Source organism: Lissotriton helveticus, chromosome 1_1 (assembly GCF_964261635.1).
Source record: "Lissotriton helveticus chromosome 1_1, aLisHel1.1, whole genome shotgun sequence".
In the NCBI taxonomy this organism is placed as follows: domain Eukaryota; kingdom Metazoa; phylum Chordata; class Amphibia; order Caudata; family Salamandridae; genus Lissotriton; species Lissotriton helveticus.
In genome coordinates, this window is record NC_136057.1 from 1,868,578,967 (window position 1) to 1,868,602,104 (window position 23,138).

General features: G+C 45.3%; 1 protein-coding gene across 1 annotated transcript in view; it reads left to right on the forward strand.

Annotated features, from left to right (window-relative positions):
- The first annotated feature begins 8,954 nt into the window (after positions 1-8,954).
- TNN (tenascin N) overlaps positions 8,955-23,138 on the forward strand; it is a 181,234-nt gene continuing 167,050 nt past the window's right edge. The window contains exon 1 of the mRNA XM_078641976.1: positions 8,955-9,097. The gene's annotated coding sequence lies outside the window, so the exon portion shown is untranslated. The remainder of the gene's footprint in view (positions 9,098-23,138) is intronic.

Here is a 23,138-nt window from a genome sequence, read left to right on the forward strand (position 1 = left end):
TTTATTAATTTGTTACAATAACAATGTGTATGTATTATATTTTTATACTATAACATTGTATTTTCTATGATACCTTTTCAAAATTGGTTTAAGGGGACTACTTTTTTACCGCGTAAGGTTATTGCGCTTCATTCAAGACTGGAGAAGCTCGCGGTTGGGAGTTGCTTCGTGTGGAGAGAGGTAAGGTAAATTTTATATACCATTTATGACTGAGTGGTAATGTTTGAGGGTATATTCGAACTGTGTAGTGTTTTTGTGTGTATGTATGATTTGTTAATGTAGCGTTTAGGTGTAATGTCGTCGTTATAGATGCGTCGTGTATGTTTTAGTTCTAGTGTTATTTGAATTGTTAGGAAATGTCTTCTTACATGGTTAATGTTAATTGTGAGTGTATTTACAAATTTTATGGGCTATTTGTGGGTGGGTTTCGTTATGTATGTTTTTTTACAGGTTCCGGTTCCTCGCATGAAAACTACATGGAAGGAAGCGTGTTTTTTTTCGGAGATACTAATGTATGACTTATTATGGTTATATTTTTACGTGTATCTCCTATTTTTCGTGTTTGCCAGGAGCGGATTTTAATAATTTTAACCTTTTTTCGGGATTTTTGAGGGTTTTGTATTGGATTGATACATTGGTATGCGTCACCATTTTTTTTAAAGTTGTGTGTATATCACTTTAAATACTAAAGTGTCCACACTACTGTTTTCGGGATTTCCTGCAGCGTTTATTTTATTTTTACATAATTTTCGGGTTTTTGATGGTTTCCCATTTTGGATTTTTCGTACTTTGTAATGGATTGTATGGATTGTATTTTGCTTCATTACGTCTCTTTCATCTACAGAAATTGTAATTATTTTTATATTTATATTTATTGGGTGGGAAATGTCGATCTTTATGTAATGTGTATGTGTGATGTAATTATAAATATTGCATATTTGTTCAGAAATAATGTGCAAAATTTTGATAAGTTTGTAAAACAAATATGTCTTATTTATAATTGTTTAGAAATGTTTATGATTGTTATATGTATCATTATTGTAAGAAGATATTAGTATATTTAGTCGATATTTTTATAGTAGGGTTTTAGCTATTATTGCCAGATATTCTAATCCTCTAGTTGTAGGGTATAGTGTGACTTGACTTTGCAGTAGTCGGAACATTTGTTTAGTTTGTTTACTTAGTTTTGGACCAATTTGGGTCACAGATTGTTCCATTCTTAGTTCTTGATAGCTTTGTTCTTTTATCAAAGCTTCTAGTAGGTTATGGAATGTGGGTCTTGTTCTGCTTGTGGTAGCTTGGAAAGCATTATGCCACCCTTCTACACTGTTGTTGGTTTTAGACTCTTGGTTTAAAGTACTAAGATAGACATTCCACCAAGGGATTTGGAATTTGGGTTGGCGTCGATGTCCAGATCTGTGCAACCTTCCCACCCAAGTATCTTCGAAATAATCCAGTAATGGGGTTAGTTTATCTTCATTCCTCTTGTAATATGTGCTGTCAATTAATAAATTATAGTGTTCCGCTACATCGGTAACAGGAACGTAGGCCAGTGCTATACATTTTTTAATTTGATAGGCAAAGGTGCTATCTGTTGAGTACAAAATACTTAAAGTTGATTTTTGGAGATGTCTCCATATGCTCTGATTGAAATGATAGTAGCAACCCTGGATTGCTGTGTGGGGAAATAATTTCAAAATGCTATTAATCATAGCTAATTCGAAATCAATAATTATTTTTTCTGGAAAATAATTATTGATTTCATTTTTGAGAACATTTAATATTTCTGTGTAAGTGTTTTGCTGTTTGTTTGGTAGCAAACAGTAAATGAAAGGGATGTTATAGTTATGGTATAACCCGTGGATGGAATATAGTTGATAAAAAGGTTTTGGGCATGGTTTAAATGTTCCATCCATCATCCATTGGGGACACTGTTGGATTTTTCTTAAATTACTTGCAGTTGCAAACATTATGATTCTGTTTGTACTGCTTTCATTGTCAAAAAGGATAAATTTGTCTTTATTGTGTGTGATGGACATTTCTGGTGAAATAATAATTTCCTCAAAAGTAGTAGGGTTGGGTGGGGTTGTGGAAGTGCGTCTTTTAGTGTATGCAATTGTGCGTTTTAGGGAGTCAATAAAGGGTAGTTGACCTGAAGCATGGGCTGGGACTTTTAACAGTTCCTCTTTAAGGATTTGTGTTGTTGGTCTATCACTTTGTGTGCTAGCAGTCTTTATACTTTCTAAAGCATCTCTTATTTCAATTTCTGTGACATTGGGGGGATGATTGTGTTCCCTGGTAAATAGCACATTAGTTTCCTCTGTAGTAGCCCTTCCATAACATTTGTTTGAGTAATATTTTGTACATTTCCAGAAAACTTTTCTACCACTTTGTCTTTCCTGGCTATAAACATAACCCATATAACATAACAGTAATTTATTTTTCTGTGACATAACAAATTCTGCACCTTCTGTCATTTTGTTTTACTTGTTCTAGGAAAGAGTAGAAAGAAACAAAATCAAATAACATATATTTCACTTAGTGGTGCTAACATAATTAATGTTGTATTTATACTTACGTTTACTAAAAGTAGTAATCACAAATGCAGAACTGTATTTTGAAGGACTTTCTTGTATGTATTTCTTTATTTACTGTTGGTATGAAAATATAGAAATGCTAAGTTAATGTTTATACATAACAAACGTTTTTCCTAGGAAAAAGCAGTTTTTTAATTTGCTTAGTACTACATTTGATGTGAACATTACATATACTTGTTTAAATAGTTGAGTTGTAGTATTTGGTGGAGTACATCAAGGTAGTAAAGTTTAGATCTGTAGAGAAGATAGAATAAATACATGTCACATATGATAAAAAAAATTTGAAGCGTAGGGAAATTGGAAATATTTAAAAGTATACTAACTTCTAAATATGTATTTTTCTTTGCTGTAGGTAGAATAGATGTATGATGTATTCACAATATCTGTAGAGGAAATATAAAATACATAACATGGTGTTAAGAACATAGTTCTTGTTTTTATTGGAAGTTTTAGACAAATTGAAGTATACTTACATTTTTTACAAGGGTAGTCTTGTCTTTTGGTATAGTTGATGTAGGATGTTTTTATTGGATCTGTAGGGAAGATGTAATATGCAAGATATGTTGTTTAGAAATTAGCATTTTAAATATTGGTTGTTTACTAACAAAAACATATATACTTACATGTTTAATTAGTGTAGTTCTATACATTTGTAGTGTTGAAATCGGAAAATCGCTGAATATCTGTGAATAAAATGTTTTAAATTAAGTATGAATCTTGTGAAATACTGTTTAAAAACAGCTGTTGTTGTATAACAGACCATTAATATATACTTACAATCTTATTTTGCAGGGGAAGAAATAGGAGCATGTATTAGGAATTTTTTTGTAGTACTTTCTATCAGAAAAGTAGGAGGAGATAAAAATTAAATAAGTGGAAGAGTTAGGAGATATAAGTAAAATAATAGACTACTAATTTACATTGTTAAATAATGGAATGTAACTTACTTGAATGATTAGCTAGTGAGCTGGATCTTTAAAGATGTTTGTTCAGGAACAAAATCTTCAGAGTGTTGGCATCTTCTTTCTATGGAGTTAGCAGCAGCAAATGGTAGAATGCATTTATCTCTTTTATAGTATGTGTATTTTGTGTGCTTGGATTTGATTGGTTGTAGGATGAAAGGAAGGATTGTATAGGCTAGTTTTATTTTTTTTATGTTAATTGGTGTGTTTGTTGATGTGAGAATGGTGGTATGTGGTGTTTTCCGCATTAAAGCAGGTTAGTTGTTAAATAAAATAGATGTGTAAGTGTAAAAATATTATGAAAATTTTAGTTACATGTAAGGATTCTTTTTAAAATGATAGAACGCATTTAATATAATGTATAGCAATGATGATAAATAGTAATGTTATAAAAGTAACAGGTATTATATGTACAATGTTTTTTGTATAGAGCAATGACTTTTATAGACCATTAATATGGTATTTTAGACATGAAAGGGTACAAAAAATAACTCGATATTTGTTTAGAAATGATATTTTTGTACTCTATATTTTAGTAGTCGATATTTTTGTAGTGTTAGGTGTAATTTCATGAACAACGATATATTAGTAGTCGATATTTAATAAGACGATATTTATGTACTCGATATTCTAAATACTCGATATTTTTTAGTCGATATTTTTGTATTTTGTGTAATAAGTATACAAAGTCGATATTTTTGTAGTCGATAATTATTCAACGATATTATTGCTAGTCGATAATGTGACCGTCGATAATATTTCAGTGATCCATTGCTGACCCTACTTGGGTGATGTTGTAGATCTAAAGGTACCACTTTTTAGGGTGCTGTATGGGTGGTCACCTATTATTTTTATTACGTTAGACCACCACCAAAAAGTGTAGATAGACCTTACATTGGCCCTGAAGAATTGCTGTCTACTTGACGGATGTACGTTGTTACAACGCAGGTTGTAACAACGCATACCTTTACAACGCGGCCGCTACAACGCAAGTCGTTACCACGACTTGCGTTGGAGGGCGCGGATTTAGGATTTTTATAATTTTATATTCCAACACCAGTCCCCGTGGATACTAGGGAAGGTGTTGGAATATAAATTTATAAAATTCCTTATCCCACAGCGCCCTCCAGCGCAAGTCGTGGTAACGACTTGCGTTGTAACGGCCGCGTGGTAAAGGTACCGCGTTGTAAAAGATTCGTGGTAAACGTTGTTTACCCTACTTGACGTAGGGCAAGAAACATGTTGGCCTAATTTCGAAGCGCGGTACCCTGTAACCTTAGGGCAGGGGTGCGCACATTGTTGTTGTTCTGAGTGGACCTCTAATTCCTGTTTTAGCCTCACAATTTTCACACCTATACTCACTAGGGCCCTCACACGCACTGCACCCAACTGCCAGGAAAAAAGATCTCCGCTAAAAGGCCCCATCATGGGTGCCGATCGGGTATTGCAGCGCCGACCCGACGAGGAGCAGACCCAATGATGAAGCAAGACACCTAGCTGACTGGGTGTGTGAGGGTCTCTTTCCGAAAGGAGGATATCTTTCTCCTTCTATATGTGAGCACACCTGTGCTCTCTTCATATACATCTACATGTACCACGCAGTAGGAGCGGCATACCACTCTGTTTTGCATTGCGTTTGAGCCTGTATGCTGGACGTAGTCAAATTGGCCCAGAGTCCCTCATTTTCTTGGAAATATAGACTCTGAAATCCACATAAAAAGATAAACATGTAGAGCCAAAAGTGAAAAAAAGTGGCCTTGTCAATGATTGGTTAGGCCTTATTTTGGTCTTTGTTTTGCTGAAGCACGCTAGACAGATTGAGCCTTTGTCTGTTTTTGCGTGCCCCTGTTTCTTAATGAAGAAAACATTACTTTTTTGCAATCATGGGGGCTTGAATTAGTGGAAAATGGACAATACATTCAACCTTGTTCCGAATAGGGGGCCTAAAAATATGCCTTGCACAGGTCCACAAAAACATTCTAAAATGCACTGTCTCAGGTTGAAGGGGGGCATTGGGCCATGGAAAATCTAGCTGCCTAAGTAGTGTAGAGAGTCTGGACTTCTACTAGCATTACATTGAGGCTATTGTCCCCCTACCATCTTGGCAGTGTTGATCTGCCACATGGGGCTCTCTGGCACTTCTAGAGGAGATGGCTTGAAAGGGCAAGTGTGGGCCATTTTTTGGGGGGTTCTGTGAATCGTGATGGGACCAAGAAACCGGGCCATACACTGGCCGTTCAAGTGGTCCTCCCTGACAGCACCAGAGTGCCCAACAGGCCAATCCAGGTCTGCATCCCTGGTGAAGGTCACAACATCTCCCTTGCAGTGTTGAATACTCTAGCTGTCTTTTAGTTACCCTTGCTCTTTCAGGCATTAACACCTTGGCTGCAGCGCAAATTGAGCCGCGGTGCTGGACATTCCATTCTTGGGCGAGGTTGGGACGGCCCCTTGCCGTCGTGCGCACACGCCCACCGTGACCGTCATGAGCACCTAAAGGGTTAATCAATCTGTGTTGGTAAAGCACAACTACTCACCCGTTAGGGTCCCAAGGCGTTGGTGGGAGGGGGTGGCTCCTTCGAGTGCTAGGGTCATCTGAAGAGCCAGGTCTTGATGTCCTTCCTGAACTGGGGCAATGTGGGATTTTGCCGGAAGCATTAATATTTGAATAAGTGAGTTATGATGGTGCCATGCATTCAAAACAATAATCTTTTAAGCAGTGCTTCATTTGTAAAAGAATAAGTGCAGGGGTGCAATGCTTTGCTCAGAAGCCTATGGCTGGTGCTATTGAATGCCAGTGTGCTGAGTACTAAAGCTGTTTCATTCCACCTCAGGCCTCTTTACTTGTCCACCAGACAGTCCCCGTTCCTTTATCTCACCCTTGCAGGTTCCTGCTCTCTCCGTATGTCACGTTTTTTTCATCTTTCTCTTCCTCCTATTTGCCCTCTTGGGTGTTTTTCACTTTCTTGCTGTGTGAAAGTCCGATGGAGAAAAGTGAGTGTTCCTCTCCAAACATGTGCCGGTGGGCCCCACCCAACCACAAATCAAGCAGTTCTTTAAAGATATTACGATTGCGACCTTTCTAAACCTTCACTTGTTGAGTCGGATGTATGATGTAACAACGCGTGTTATTACAACGTGTGCTGTTACATCGCAGTTGTTACAACGGCTGCATGTTACCACGCTATGCCTTTACAACGCACGTCTTTACATCGACTTGCACTAGGTGGCGTGCTAACATTAAAAAAGTGTAATTTACTATTCCAACTCCAGTCCACTTATCAGTAGGGAAGGTGTTGGGATAGTAAACTACACCATTTTTAATGTTAGCACGCCATCTAGCGCAAGTCGATGTAAAGACTTGCGTTGTAATGGCATAGCGTTGTTACATGCGGTCGTTGTAACGACCGAGATGTAACAGCATTGCGGTGTACTGACCGCGTTGTTAAGGATGTTTCCCACATGCATCATTAGGTGTTCCTATTGCACGTCACATCCGGCACGTTCCACGTGCGCAGTGATGGACCAGGGCGAAGAGGCGCACACTGGTCCTCCTTCCGCCCACCAGAAACTGCCCTAAACAAACCCGCGCTCACTTACAATACTGCCAATAACATGTACCTCTTTATTTACATATTTAAAGCCTCAACGGGAGACATCCTTAACAACGTGTTCCATGGGGGTTGCAGTGTGCTTTCCCAGGCAACTGCCATGGTTTTTTATGCCTTCCCATATTTACCAAACCTGGTATACCTGGGAATGCGGCAAAAAGATATGCCTCCCCAGGGGAGGCGCAACCAGGAGAAATATGTTTATTTCTTCTCGTTTTTTCGGCCTTCTGTTTGTACTGCATTGTGAACCACACATAGACGGAGAAAAAAGCCTCTCATGATTGTTTTTGTGCAGGACGTTGGCCCTTCTTGCACAAAAACAAACCTGCCTACAACACAGGTACCTTTGCAACATGGTGCATAGGTGCCTCCGTTTCTGGTGGGCGGAAGGAGGACCAGTGTGCGCCTCTTCGCCCTGGTCCATCACTGCGCACGTGGAACGTGCGGGGTGTGACGTGCAATAGGAACACCTAATGATGCATGTTGGCAAGTAGGAAGCACAGGCACCCTCTGACGGCTCGTTAGTTGAAATATGGCTTTACTCAGCAGGCAGGCACAGGTACAAGCATGTATACCAGACCACACGAGGAACAGGTGGTACATGTAGCTCAGCCGAGGTGTAACTGCCACGGACGGTAGACGACGTTCCACTGTATCATTTAGAGACAGAAGCAGGTCTCCCCCACACATAATTCTTCCCGGGGACGACGCTGAAGCTGGAAAAAGCCAAGCAGTGCACAGGCAACTTCTCCCTAAATTCCTCCACTCCAGTTCTCTTTCTTTATATGTCCCTACGTCACATCATGTACTAATGTCTGCCTGCTGGAGAGCGTCTCGTGGTCGGTGCTACTTTTTTAACATGCGCAATATTGAATCAGCTCAGTTCATCGACCTCGGAAGCATCGACGTCTGAGCCGGCCAAGCTGATTCGAGCCGGCACTGGGCAGGTTGTTCGCAGATTGCATAACTGGCGCTCAACCCACTTCCCTACTGTACCAATTATTTTCACCAACCCTAGTTTCCACGTTTCTTCTTCTTTCATAAAACTATCTACCAGCGCCAGGATACCCGCCGGGTGATAGTCGCGCTTAACAAATATGCTATACATACATGCTATACATACATCTTTCACCTTAGCCATCTATTTGGATTCATCTGCCGTTTCCCGCCCTTCCCCTCTTCTTTCCGTTCTCATCCTTTCTTCTTCTCGCGTCTTTTTCTTTACAATTGACTCCCCCTTCTCCCGTTCATGCCATCCCTTCTCGTATTTTCTTTTACATTTTTTTTCCCGCAAGTTTTTTTTTTATCTTCACGCTCCCTCATCCTTTAAGCTCACCTCACAAACCCCCACGTTGAACGAGGTCGTTCTATCTTCTCTCCCCACTTTAATGCTCCCTTTCTTTCAGACCTCTAGTAAATGTCCATCTTGTTTTCTCTCGATACTACCTCTGAAGAGCCACTCTTAACTCCCCCCCCCCCCCCCCCCCCAAGGCCCCCCCACCACACGCAAATGGTACATACCTGGACATATGCTCCGGTCAGCTTCTCACGTTTTAAAACATCGTTGTAGCAAAAAAACAGAAAAAAAACTTGGATCAACGTTTATCTCCTTTTTTTTCCTAAAACAGAGCAAGTCCCTGCATTTTTGTGCTTTTGGGAGCATAGACGGGAGGGGTGGGTGTAGGGGGGCGGATTCTCCGACCAAGGAGGGGCTGGGTAGCTGACACCAAGGGGCGAGTGAGCTCGCTGGCAGCCAAGGGAACACCCAGTGCCCCCATTGGCTCTCCGCCTTGGTCAGAGGAGATTTAAGTACCCCATAGACAGGGTGTCCGCGCAAACCGGATAAAGAATCCCCCGGTGCAGACAAGAAGCGCCGGCACTGGGAGGTGGGCACAAACTCCCGGGAGCCAGTCTGCCATCCACCTGAACGGTAAGGCCAAGGGTCATACTTTTTTTAAATTAAAATTTATATTCTATTTATAAATGGGACTTAACATCAATGCTTTCTCAGTTTGTTACCACTCTCGGGGTTGGGAGGAACTAAGCACAAGGGGGCAGATTTACAAGCCCCTTGCGCCACTTTTGCGTCACTTTTAACATGGGAAAAGTGACGCAAAATTGGCGCATGGGGCTTGTAAATCTGTCACAAGGTGCTTAATTTGCAGAGGACGGCAAGGTACGCTCAAGACAAGTAGGCAAGCCGGGATCAGAACCAGGGTCCCAGGGTCAACATTTAGCCACCAGGCGTACTTTATGTAGAGAAATGTATGAAATTATCGTTAATCTCCTTCTGGTGGTCGGTCGTATGAATAATATTTTCCAATCAGTACTCTACGTTTTTTAAGATTTGGTGAGAGATTGCTGACAGCGTAAATTCGCCCCTCTCTGAATGACAGGTCTTATCATTACTTACTTGAATAGCACAAATGTTATTACACATATGCGGTTATAGGGCAGAAACAACTCCATCTGAATTAGAAAATGTACATTTCAGATTACATATTTATATCAGCTCTGTTTACACTTAGACAACGTGCTTTTTCAATGGATGCTGGAATGGTTTGGTGTGAAAGGCTGGGTCCAAATTGGGGTGGCATGCTGAGCAAAAAAAACGATGAATTTAACCCAGATCTGCGACAAGGGGTGTTCAGCATACTGTTCGTCATCTTTTTGTGCGGCTGAAGTCAGTAGGATGCCACAAGATATCTCAACAGTTAGAAAAAATAGTTATTACATACATTCCAATGCGTGTCGTCCAGTAATTCCGTATTTGTACAGCGCAACGAACAGCTATACCTGTCTCATATCGCTTCACTGCATGAAGTGCAGATACGGGTAACGTGTTGCATGTTTATCCATCCTGAAATCGTCACCACGAATGGTTGACCTCACATGCATTAGCAATAGTTTATGTTTCTATGGCATAGAACAAAAACAATAATTCGTTTCAATCAAGGCGCTCGAATAATAGATTGCACAACGACGGAGCTCAATGGAAGTGCTGCTGTTATCCTATTGGGAAGGATTGAAATCGGAGTTGATAGATTTGACCGTGAGATCTCTCACAAGGGTCTGGGAAGCAGGCGCTCAACCCGCGGAACTATCTTCCAAAAAAAACGAATCGGCGGGGGAGGGTGGGGGCGGGGGACTGGGGCGGAAGAGTGCACACAGGCAGCTGGGAGAAGAACAATCTTCTTCTGAAAAACACAGAGCTTCTGAATCTTGCTGGGCATTAGTGACGGGTGAAGTTGGCAAATGCCACCTCATCCTCAAACGAAAACACCCGTTAATCCTTTTTAAGAATTCGCAACCAAATGATTTTTTTTAAATATGAAAATCTGCTTTTGAATATTCACGAGATTTCTTTCTTGAAAAGACAATTCTTTAGAAAAAATTGGCACCCTAAAACGTGGCAAGCACCTGTCACCTTTAGGATTGGAAGAACTCATGGGATTGGAAGAAAGAAGCAGAGCCTGTCACCTCAGGACTGAAGCACTTTTAGGATTGGCTGAAAGACACCTAGCCTGTCACCTCCAGGATTGGAAGCGCTCGGAAAGATACAGAGCCTCTCACCTCCGGGACTTAAGCGCTCATGGTATTGGGTGAAATATACAGAGCCTGTCACCTCAGGACTAAAGCGCTCATGGGATTGTGTGAAAGATACAGAGTCTGTCATCTCAGGACGGAAGAGCTCGTGGGTTTGATTGGCAGAAAGATACCTAGCCTGTCCCCTCCAGGATTGGAAGCGCTCGTGATTGGCTGAAAGATATAGGAGCCTGTCACCTCAGGATTGAGACGCTCATGGCATTGGGTGAAAGATACAGAGCCTGTCACCACCGGACTGAAGCGCTCATGCGATTGGGTGAAGGATACAGAGCCAGAGCCTGTCACATCAGGATTGAAGCGCTCATGGGATTGGGTGAAAGATATGGGGCCTGTCACTGCCAGGATTGGAAGCGCTTGTGGGATTGGCAAAAAGATACAAAGCCTAAGGGCTTTAAGTGGGATGAAAAAACGGGGGAGGGGTCAAGGGGCGTGGCCAATGTAATAAAGGTCGTGGCTTAAAACACCTAAGATAAAAATCGGTGCTTAGCATAGTGTGCCGCCCGACTTGTATTTTGCTGTTTCTGTCATTGCATCCAGATATATGATACAACAAGTAACATCATACCTACTAGTCAGGAGTATTGGCTTTGTAAATGGTTGTTAGTTGCATAAGATAAATAAGCAGCAACCATGGCTTGTGTATAATATTGAAAAAGTGTCTACTTAAGCCCTTGCGTGCGCATGACGGAACCACGCCGTCATGAGCCTCGGGTGGCATGTGCTTATGGCGGCGTGGTTTTGCCATGTGGCTGCCGCTTCTCCCACGCGGCATTAATTCTCCGTCTGTGCGGGTGAATTAATGAGCGGGTGGGGCCGTGACGGAACCACGCCGCCATGAGCACAGGCAGCCCGTGACTCATGACGGTGTGGTTCCGTCATGTGGCTGCCGCTCCTCCCACGCGGCATTAATTCTCCGTCTGTGCGGGAGAATTAATGAGCGGGCGGGGCCGTGACGGAACCACGCCGCCATGAGCACAGGCAGCCCGTGACTCATGATGGTGTGGTTCCGTCACGGGCACAGCGGTGCCGTGCTCACCTCCCACCCCCAGCGCCACGGCGGAATTCACGCCGCGGCAAACGGGTTAAAGCCCTGGTGACCACGATAATGTTGCTGCTCCTGAGTTTCAAAGAGAGAAGGGAAATCCAGAGAGAAAATGAATCTCTTTAAAGGATTTCCCTTCCCCTACAAACTCATCTGGCATGACGTCATGCCGTAACATCTCCAATAGTGAGAAGTGAGCAGTGTGAGTATGCCCACATGATGTGCCTGCTGTCACTGCAGTCCGGAAAAAAATGGACAGCCTGCGCCAGGGCACAAAACAGAGCCCGATAAAGACCCATTTCGAGGCCCCCTTTAAAAAACTGCTGGTGCTCAGCACCGGTAAGACCCGGCCCACTTAAAACCCTGCAGAGCCCCTCACCTCCAGAACTGGACTGGAAGCCCAGGCTTTGTAAATGGTTGTTAGTTGCATAAGATAAATAAGCAGCAACCATGGCTTGTGTATAATATTGAAAAAGTGTCTACTTAAGCCCTTGCGTGCGCATGACGGAACCACGCCGTCATGAGCCTCGGGTGGCATGTGCTTATGGCGGCGTGGTTTTGCCATGTGGCTGCCGCTTCTCCCACGCGGCATTAATTCTCCGTCTGTGCGGGTGAATTAATGAGCGGGTGGGGCCGTGACGGAACCACGCCGCCATGAGCACAGGCAGCCCGTGACTCATGACGGTGTGGTTCCGTCATGTGGCTGCCGCTCCTCCCACGCGGCATTAATTCTCCGTCTGTGCGGGAGAATTAATGAGCGGGCGGGGCCGTGACGGAACCACGCCGCCATGAGCACAGGCAGCCCGTGACTCATGATGGTGTGGTTCCGTCACGGGCACAGCGGTGCCGTGCTCACCTCCCACCCCCAGCGCCACGGCGGAATTCACGCCGCGGCAAACGGGTTAAAGCCCTGGTGACCACGATAATGTTGCTGCTCCTGAGTTTCAAAGAGAGAAGGGAAATCCAGAGAGAAAATGAATCTCTTTAAAGGATTTCCCTTCCCCTACAAACTCATCTGGCATGACGTCATGCCGTAACATCTCCAATAGTGAGAAGTGAGCAGTGTGAGTATGCCCACATGATGTGCCTGCTGTCACTGCAGTCCGGAAAAAAATGGACAGCCTGCGCCAGGGCACAAAACAGAGCCCGATAAAGACCCATTTCGAGGCCCCCTTTAAAAAACTGCTGGTGCTCAGCACCGGTAAGACCCGGCCCACTTAAAGCCCTGCAGAGCCCCTCACCTCCAGAACTGGACTGGAAGCGCTCACAGGACTGGAAGAGGAGTATAGAGCCTGTCACTTGTTCGATCGAAAGTGTCTATGGGATTGGTTGAGAGATTCAGAATCTGCCTCCTCTTCAATTGGAAGAATTTATGGTCTTTGCAGGTTGATGGCAAGTGTGTCTCCTTTAGGGCTGGATCTTTCGTGGGGTTGTCATAGGGATCCAACCTTACAGTCCTGTCTCCTCTCAGATGAGAAGGGCTCGAGTGATATGCGGAGGGATAATGGGACTTTCACCCCTAGAGTATGAAGGGCACAAGGGATTCACAAAGGGATATAACACCAGCCATCTCTAGGATCAGAAGGGCTCACAAGATTGGCAGAGAATTACAAAACCTGTCACTTTTAGGATCAGAAAGGTTCATGTGGCGTGTATAGGGCTACAACACTACAAAACTTGCCACATTTAGGGATGGGTTTCCCAAGGGATTAGCAAAGGGGTTCAGAGTCTGTCTCCTCTAGGTTCTGAAGAGCACATAGGATTGGCACCGAATCAGGGTTCAGGTTTGGTAGATAGGTGGGACTGCCAAAGACATGGGTACTGTGACAGAGCAATAAAAGCCTCTTGCCACCAAGCAGACTGGCTTTGAGGATTAGCACACAGTGGCCAAACCTGCCTTTCTATGACCCAAGAGGTTCATGGGACTGGCCAGGGTTTATACAGCCTTCCAGGGCCAGATGGGAACCCAAAGCAGCCCTGGCAATTTTCTCGGACCAGTCCCTGGTGAACCATTGCCTGGCCCTGCTTGCTGTTTTTGTTACTGGAGGCCGATATTACAGCACTGCTACAAAACTGCCCCAGGTAACAAAGCACCCCACACTAAAACAAAGGCCCTGCTCACTGTTCCAGCCTCCCGGGGAAATGCCCAGTATGGTGAGTCTGGCCCTGGATCCTGCCACCTCTATGACTGGAAGGACACAGACACTGCTACAGACATACAGTAGTACTAGGCCCACAGGAGTAAAGAGGGGCTAGTTCCAATGCCTGTAACCTTCAGTACATGGTCGTACCAGGGGACTGGCAAAGGAACTGAGAGCCTGGCACCTCCAGGGCAGAATGTCTTCGAGGATTGGCTACGAGATACCAATCCTGTTACCTCAAGAGCTGAAGAGGTGGAAATCTGCCACATCACGTAAGACACATGGCACAGGTATAAATGCCTGTCACCCCTAAGGCTGGATGTTTTTTTGAGGATGAGAACAGGAACAGAAAGTCTGTCACCATAAGTGGGGACTGGAGCAGTGGACTGGCTAAAGATTCAAAGCCCGTCACACCTTTGTCTGGATGGGGGGAGGGGGGGTGGAGGTAATTTCCTTTCTTGTACAAGGGACAATGGCAGACTGGCTATGCTGCTGGTACCAACCCACTGTGCTGTGCTGTTCCTTGAAGTGGCAGGCTTTCCAGTCTTGTGCCAGCTTTCTGAGCCAGCCACTCATCAGAGTTGATGGTTCAGGTTGATTAGCAGAGAAGGAGATTATCATCTCTCCAGAAGACTGGCATAGTAATAGGGATCCTGTCACCTCTACAACTGGACGGGGCAGTAGATCGGAACAGGTACAGAGCATGTCAACTCTGGACGGGATTGGCTTTGGCGGCTTAGCAAAGAAATAGAGAGCCTGTCACTTCAAGGGCTTTGAATATTGGTACAGGCTTGATGGATCAATAGACAAGGCCCTAGCTTCCAGAAGGGGTGGGGGTGTTTGTGGTATTATACCCCCCCACATTAAATATATTTTATGAAAAATTGTTGGGTACAAGTGGTTTCAGTCGGGTCAGGTGAAGCGCCTCCCCAGATATTTTTACACATAGACAAAAATGCACACACACACAATCTCTCTCTCTGTTTTGGAAATCTTCAAAAATGTTGGTTATTTTTAGTAATCTTATCAATCTGCATTCCTCTCCCTTTCCACTACCCCTTAAGCCCCTCTCATGCACCCTCTTAGTTGTATAACGTAATTTGACACTAAATGCAAGTGTGATTGTTGGAAAATCTGAAACTCAACCCCCCCTCTAAGTGATCAAGCTACCCCCCCCCAGTCAATGGATGAGCAAAGGAACAGAAAACCCGTCTAAGGTTTAACTTGTTTAAAAAAAATGAGCCACAGTCCAAAGATTTTCTTGAGAGGGTGCTGCTGATACCGCCACCATTCTTCTGGAACTTTCTGTGACGCACTTCCTCTCAGCCCTATTGCTATGTACAGGCATCCATCTACAGACATACAAATGCATACATTACTTGTTGCTATTTGTTTCAAATGAGCAGTATTATCCAGAGAATAATTCATCCCGAGGGGCTCCATGCCTGTTGTAAGTTTTCTTTAGCATTCTTTTTTTTTTGTGGTTCAGCATTTATAGTACAGTTACTAGACTTTACTGGAAAATATATGCCGGCATAGGACAGTTGCCTGCTAAGGTCACCTTGAGAGCTCTTATTCGTTTAGATGGGGTTCTATACAGGGCTCAAGTCGGGTTACCACGTGGGTGGATGGCGTCCCCCCATTTATTTTACCAGTGGACACCGTCCCCCCTGCCCAAAAGCTGGACTTTCCATGATAACGCCGGAAACCAGGCTATTGCTCGTCACTACTTCCTGTAATAAGAGGGGACTACCTTTCGTGACGTCACTTCCAGTTGTGACGTCACTTTCTGTGACACCACCTAACTTGGAGCGTCCCCCACTTCTTTTTTTAGGACTTGTGCCCTGGTTCTATATATTTAGCTATGCCAATGACTGACCCCACAGCAGAGGCACACTGCTGCAAATACAGCAGTTCATTGGCTCACAGTCAGCAGCCAATGGCACGCACGTGAGCCAATGGTTCTCCCAGCATGATAGTTTGTGAGGCCTATGAGAACTCTTGCATGCCAGGGTCGCCACTGCCCATAGCCACGGTAGCAGCAACATCCTTGAATTGAAGGTGCGTCATAAAAACAGACAATATATTTCAGCCTCGTACAGCCCTCTGTCCAGAAGCCAGTGACGCAAACGCATAACGAAAAAGGACGCCCCGCCCAGCCTATCCCACAGAACGTGAGAGGGCCTCAGGTATCTCACATCTGAATTCACGTATTTTAAAGTGCTCTCAAAAGCAAGAACAGAAAAGGAAGCACTGCGAAATGAAACATTTGCCCAGAATTACGCTATTAGGTCATGTGGGGATGCCTAGATAAATCCGAAGTGGCAGATTTACAAGCCCTTTGCGCCACTTTTTCGTCACTTTTAACATGGGAAAAGTGACGCAAAAGTGGCGCAAGGGGCTTGTAAATCTGCCCGAAGTTTTTTAAATATCACATTGCGCCATTTAACCATTAGATGAATGCTGTTTTCCCTTTCCTGTTTATCATCAAAAGTTAACCTTTTCTCTTCAATTATGGCGCATGAGTGTAGAACCTGGATGGCAGGCAGAAGAAGCCTCAGCTCGTTTAGGGCTCGAGGGTCCAAGAGGACCTCAAGCTGAGCCAGAGCCAGGCATGTGGCTGGAGCAGGGCTTTAGCTTTCAGTTGCAAGCCCACATCTACCTAGGTGCGACCTAAGGACTTGAGAACTTATATTCCACACTCCCACACAGGAGCCTTGTGTCCTCATTCATGATTTCTGTCCAGGTAAGCGCTAGTGTAGGCGAGGCATTATTTGAGACTCTGCAACTGCGCTTGCTGGCTAAATTAACTGCAACAACTGCCACTGACCCCGTGTACACTTAACTTAATTTGGGGATTTGAAATTCCATTTTTAAACTGAGCCACATGTTCGGCGCTTGAAGCGCGGTCTTGTGCGTTTTTATCGCGCATTTTAAAGGGATAGTTTTGCTGATTGTGTTGCGACTAGTGGGGCTTGGTAGGACATACCTGCATATAATTTTGGAATCTGCACCGCTGTTCGGCGGCCCGGTAGCTGGACTGGGGGCTAGGCGCCATCTTGGGAGGGGAAGTGCCGGCAAGGGACGCCATCTTTGTTGGCGTTATAGTTCTTGATAAGACATAGCACGATTGGCTGCTATTTAAACGTCCCCCCGATGACGCGCAGCGGTGACGCGCAGCGGACGCGCCATAGGCGCGCCGGAGGCTCGCCAGAGGCGAGCCCATCTTTGCCCATCAGTGACCATCCGGGACCCGGGGCCAGAACCCCTGGTCCGTTGTTGCCCTATTCTAGAGGTGAACTTTTGGAGCTTAACTCGGGTAAGTTCCAACTGGACCAGGATTGTATATGCCTGTTGGCTCGGGAGGGCCTGCTGATATCACCTAAGAGCACAAAAACGCGGCAGCGCAACCTTAATGTTTGCGCCTTAAATTTTGGTCTGCTGAATACACGCTCACTGCAGGGCCATAAGCTGGAGGTCTTTTCATTACTGGAAGACGGGGAGTTAGATGCCCTTGCACTTACTGAAACTTGGCTGGAGGACTGCTCGGCGCCGGATTTAGTGGCGGCCCTACCAGATAATTATCTGGCACTCCACTTCAATAGGGAGGGAGGCAAAAAAGGAGGGGGAGTAGCTCTCCTCTTCCAGGCCCGTCTCCGCGCCGAAAAGTTTCTATTCGAAACTCTGGGGGGCGCAGAGATTATGGGGGTAAAGCTCAGGCAGGGGGCGGCTTGTTTGGTGTTCCTGGTGGTATATCGCCCGCCTTGGGCTTCACCAGAGTTCCCGGTTCTTTTTACTAGACTGATTCAGGATTTGCGCTCTAGATATGATAAAATGATTGTTGTTGGGGACTTCAATTATCATTGGGAAAAATCCCCTAAAGAGGGGCAAGCACTTCAGATTGAGGAGGCAATTTTTTCCCTGGACTTTACTCAACACGTGAAGGGACCGACACATGAGAAGGGACATATGCTGGATTTAGTCTGGACCACCATGCCAGTCCAGGGCGCTATAGAGACCCTGCCATGTGCCTGGTCTGACCACTTCCTAATAAAGGGCAAAATTCTGTTGAATAGCCACCTGTCCAAGTCGGGGGATGGTTGGAAAATGGCCCGGAAGTGGAGAAACCTTGATGGGGAAAAATTGGTGTCTTCCTTAGAACAGTCTCCTCCAGTAGAGGAGCAGGACGCCAACATTGATGCCCTTTGTGGACATCTCTACCATAAACTGGGGAGAGCCATTGACTTGGTGGCACCACTCCGTAGGGTAAAGAAGGTGGAGAGAGGAGCTGGGGCTCCTTGGTACAATGACTCCCTACGTGACATGAAACGTGGGGTGAGGAGGAAAGAACGTGCATGGCGGAAAGAGTATGACGCCATCGCTAAGAAAGAATATATGTCATCTTTAGCGACCTATAAACTAGCCATCCAAACTAGGAAGGCTGCTTTCTTCGAGGAAAGAATAGTTGCAGCTAGGAATCCGCAGAAGGAAATCTTTCGGGTTCTGGCGGAGCTCAGGATAAACAAAGAGCAAAGCACTGAGTTCACTCAGGAGGATTGCCAGAGGTTCCAGGACTTCTTCGTGAATAAGATCTCCGATATTCTGGGAGACATTGCTGCAACTACACCCCTCGAATGTCCTTGCCCACCTGACCACACTGTCCCGTCGGACATCATACCGTTAGCTGAGCTCTCCTCAATTTCTAAACAGGAATTATCCACGATCACGGACCGAGTCAAATCTGGCTCCCTGGTGGATCCATGCCCTCCCGAAGTGTTCAGGTTGGCACTACCAGGCATCGAGGAAGAAGTTTTGCACCTGTTGAACACCTCCCTGTACACAGGACAGGTTCCTCTAGTTTTTAAAGAGGCTCGCCTGATTCCTTTATTAAAAAAATCTGGATCGGACACAAAGTGTTTGAAGAACTTCCGTCCCATCTCCCAGCTGCCGTTTCTGGCTAAGGTGATCGAGCAGCATGTGTTGGCATTGCTCTCAAAACATCTAGAGAGCAACAACCTGCTGGAGGCCAATCAGGCAGGGTTCCGTGCTAATCATAGCACGGAACTAGTTATGCTATCAATCCTAGATGAATTGAGGAGTCGGGCTGATAAAAAAACACCGAGTGCCCTGGTACTATTAGATCTCTCCGCGGCTTTTGATACCGTGTGTCATGACCAACTTTTGTCGCGGTTGAGGTCTTTTGGTATCAGGGGCACAGCTCTCGCATGGCTTACATCTTTCCTGCAGGGCAGGACACAAAGAGTACAGCTGGGGGACATGCTTTCCACCTCCGCGCCCATCACCTGCGGGGTCCCACAGGGCTCTGCCTTTTCACCCCTACTCTTTAATATCTACCTACAGCCATTAATTGCACTCCTGAATAGGATGGACTGCCTAGTATATAACTACGCCGATGACACCCAGATAATCATCCGGCTGGATGACGGTCCAGGAGCGTCTTCCAGGCTGCAGGACATACTTAAAGCCACGGTTAACTGGATGTCTAAAAACTCCTTAAAAATTAACCCGGACAAGACGGAAGTGTTGCCCATTTCCCTCACGGGCAACCCCTGGAACGAGAAATTCTGGCCGGTGGAGCTGGGTGTGCCACCGAAACCGGCGACCGCAGTTAAAAGTCTGGGCTTGTACGTGGATGAGAAACTCTCCATGGAAAAACAAGTCACTACGGTTGTGGGTATCTGTATTGGCCTGATGCGACAACTGAGAAAAATTTCAGCACTACTCTCATTCTCCACTTTGAGACATGTGGTTTCAGCCACAATCCTGGCTAGGCTGGACTACGGAAACTCCTTGTATATAGGGCTACCCCAGCGGCTGCTGGATAAGTTACAGGGGGTTCTGAATGACGCAGCCAGGTTGATCTACAAGAAACCCAGGACGGCCCATTCGTCCCCTCTGATGCAGGAGCTACATTGGCTCCCGATTCGGCAGAGGGTGGTATTCAAAGGATTGTGTATTGTACACAAGGCATTGTATGGTAAGGCACCTAAATATTTGAAATCTCGCCTATCCCCTTACACGCCGAGCAGGACTTTGCGCTCGTCGGATGCTACCTTCCTATCTCAATCCCGTTTTAAATTGGCTACGGTGGGGGGACGTGCTTTTTCCAATACACTCCCAGCTCTGTGGAATAAACTGGCCCCGGAATTAAGGAAGGAATGCAATTTGCTAGCCTTCAGAAAAAAATTGAAAACTGTTTTGTTTAAGCAAGCATGGAGTAGCCTTTAGGTGCACTGCTAATATCAAGTAACATGCCAAATCTCACTATGTAATCTGGACAATCAGCGTTTAGAGACCCCGGTGGTTATAACGCTCTATATAAATTAAATAAATAAATAAATAAATTTCTCAGCACTGAGGGACCTATATACCGTGACGCAGTCCTTAAGTACCAATGACACGAAGGGGCTTGTGGCCCACTTGCACATTGGAAATCATAATCTTCTTGAGTAAAGGAGAAATTGCAATTAATCTATTGGCTTTTATTTTATTTCCTCATTTTCTCCACATACGCTTGATTTTATTATGCATAAGCCCTTGAACAATCTGCTCCAATTGCTCTGGTTACAGATTTCTTCCCCGACACCCTGTACAGCACATCATATCACCCATTCCACAGGCTACTCCCCCCTCTGCTAATCTTAGATTTTTAAAAATCTTTTAAGGACCCTTGGAGCATACTGTAACCGTTACATTACATTTAATTATATTGATTTTTACATGTGTGTTTGATTTTGTTGTGAACGATAGGAAACTGTCCGGAAGTGTAAATAAAGCTGAAATGAATTGGGGGTTGCCACACTGCATGGCCAAACCCCAACTGGTGTCTCTTGCATGGAGACTCCAGCCATGTTGTCCACATTGACTGGTGCGCGTGGCCGCCATGTGGTTTCCTTAGTCTGGCCTGCGTGTCAAAAATCCAATAACTCAGTGTTCCCTGTCAACACAGGCCACGGAGCAGTATCCGCTTGGAGAGCAAACATGTCTAACTAGGTTAGCCTAAAATGGCGGAACACCCCATTTACACACACATCTTGGGTATCATATTCTGTAAATTCAACACGACCGAGTAGAGCATTAATCCGACACTGAGGCACAAAGTCTGCCAAAAACAGCCGCACGCCCGACGTACGCTGAGCGCGGTGGAAAGTAGAGGAATGACAGCATCTGTCCCCGGCTTCAGCCGCACTGCGGCCAGCACGAGGCCTCGCCGCAGTCTTTGGCGCCTGTTTGTGCTTCTTCTTGCTCGAGGCCTAGAGGAAAAGCGGAAGTTGGAGCGTCTCGGCGCGTAAACGTAGTCACGTCAAGAACTCTGCCGATCAGGGACGGTGCAGTGGCTTCCTGTGAGGCACTGACTGGTTGTGAAGGCAGGCGCACCACACACACTCTCCTGTAGAGGGCACCCTATTTAAGACTGATGAAACCCTCAGGGCATTTAAAAGCTTGAGCCTTAATTTTTCCTGGTATGCAGGCAAGAGTACCTGCCTAATGCATCGGCCAGGAGACCGTGAAAGCTTCAACACTCACATTATCTCACATGTGGGCACCAGTGCTTTGAAAGATTCCAGGGGATATGTCGCCCTCAAGATGAATATAGAAACTGGAGACCTCATTTACAAGGCCCCTGCGCAGTCAGAATGTCACTTTTAACGACGGTCCGGCAGCGCTCACTGTAGGGCCATATCTACAAGGCCACATAAAGCCACCCTGAGTGGCTTTGCATGGCCAGGTAGATATGGACTGAAGCAACGCAGCACAGTTGCTGCGTTGCCTCACCCTGCGATAGGGAGGCATACCATGGGCGTTATGGCGGGTGTTCCCACCTAATACTCATGGCATTCGACACAGTCCGAGGTTTATGTAATTTTGTAAGCCTGGGAATGCGTCAAAAGCCTACGCCTTCCCAGGGGTGGCGTAGGGGAAGCGCAACAAGGAGAAATAAAAACATTTCTCAGAGCTTTTCCCTCTTTCAATGTGTGCTGCATTCTGCAGCTCACATGGAAAGTGCAAATAGCCTGCATTGATTATTTTTCTGCAAAAACAATCATCCCTTTTATGCAGACACCCTTGCACTTTGTCGCATGGGTGACTGCGTTGGCGCATGGTAGTCATTTGTGCACCAGTGCAGGGGGAAAGGACCAGAATCCGCCATATTTGATAGATACAATGCTTTCCTGCACTTTTCTTTTGATGTAGGGCAGCACAGCAGGAGCCTTGCAGCACCACCCTACGACAAAATATTGCAAATGACGCCCGGCGTTACTTAAACTCTTCTGCAGAGAGTATCATCCATGCTGTGTGTCACCCTTGGGGGACATTTGAAGCTATAGTGTTCACACTACTTTACAGGGGCACCTGTGCTGTGATACCTGCCTTGTGACACTTTTATGGGACGTTGGAAGCTCTGGTAAGAACAGGCTCCTCCTGCGTATGTTCTCCTGTTTGTCTACAGATGTGAGCTGCACTCCTCAGGGAGATTTGGACAATACTGTGCTTATATCATTTCCTCACTACCCACGGAATTTGAAATCTGCTGTGCTATGATAGTGCTTTTGTATAAAAAAATAAGTGCTGGTTCCCTAACGTTTTCTGAGGTTGGGGCAGTGCTTAATTTGAGCCGGTGCTTTCTGGTGCTCAGCACTGGCACTTAATTGGTCTCCGGTGCTCTGCACCCGCACCTAATTGTCAACACCATAATTAGAACAGTTTACCACATGGTGGCGCTGCTCATCTCATTTAGAGATGAGCAGAACAACGGCTGTTTATGATTACAATATACAGTAAAATAGTGCTTATACCTGCCTCCCCAGCCTTTCCTTTAGTTTTGGGGACCTGGAATAATCTGCACTGTTTCATTTACATGCGAGAGAGAAGGTTCGTAGTTGTTTTTGGCAGCGATGTCAAGGGCGATGGGTGGTGCAAGCTACAGTGGCCTCCTGGTCAGAGCCCTGGCATTTAATATTTTACAAATTAAGCATGTAGGGGGGATCAGGAGGGGAGGCAGTCCTTACTAGCAGCTGCAGCTCCACTTCTTCCTGGAGCCTCCGATCACCTCTCCCAGCTTCCCGCCCATCGGCTGTACAGTCAACCTCACCAGTGAGCAAGATGCACACCGCCAGGACTGAGAGCAGTTGTCTTACCTCTATTTCCATTGTGGTTCA